Raw genomic sequence first — 502 nt, forward strand, 5'->3', positions numbered from 1 at the left:
CTGGTTGACATGGATGAAGGAGTGTTCTCACAAGCAGGAGAGTGTGTGGGAGCTGTGCACGATGTCAGTGGTGTGGAATAATGAGTGGAAAGTGTTGGCTTTAGTTGGGGTTATTTTCCTCGCAGTATCTAGTGGCTGGTTGGGATTTGTACTGAACACAGTGTTCATAATACAGAGATGTCCACTTTGGGGAACGGGAGTTCAGTTCGGGATGAGCAACCCAGGCAGGCGGCAGAGTCACCATCCCTGGAGGTGTTTTAGAAAAGACTGGACGTGCTCTGCTCGTGCTGGGTAGCAGACTGGACTCGAGGGCGTCCGAGCTCTTCCCAACCACACTGACTCGGCAGTGCCGAGTCCATCACCCACCCCGAGCACGGCTCTCCGCCACAGACGCGGCCGCGCAGCGGCTCCCCCCTCACGCCGCGCCCGCGGCAGGGCCCTGACCCGACATGGCGGCCCGGGCGCGGGCGGCGGCGCAGGCGCGGGGGGCGGCGCTGGCGGC

The sequence above is a fragment of the Camarhynchus parvulus genome, chromosome 2 (genome assembly GCF_901933205.1).
Source record: "Camarhynchus parvulus chromosome 2, STF_HiC, whole genome shotgun sequence".
NCBI lineage: Eukaryota > Metazoa > Chordata > Aves > Passeriformes > Thraupidae > Camarhynchus > Camarhynchus parvulus.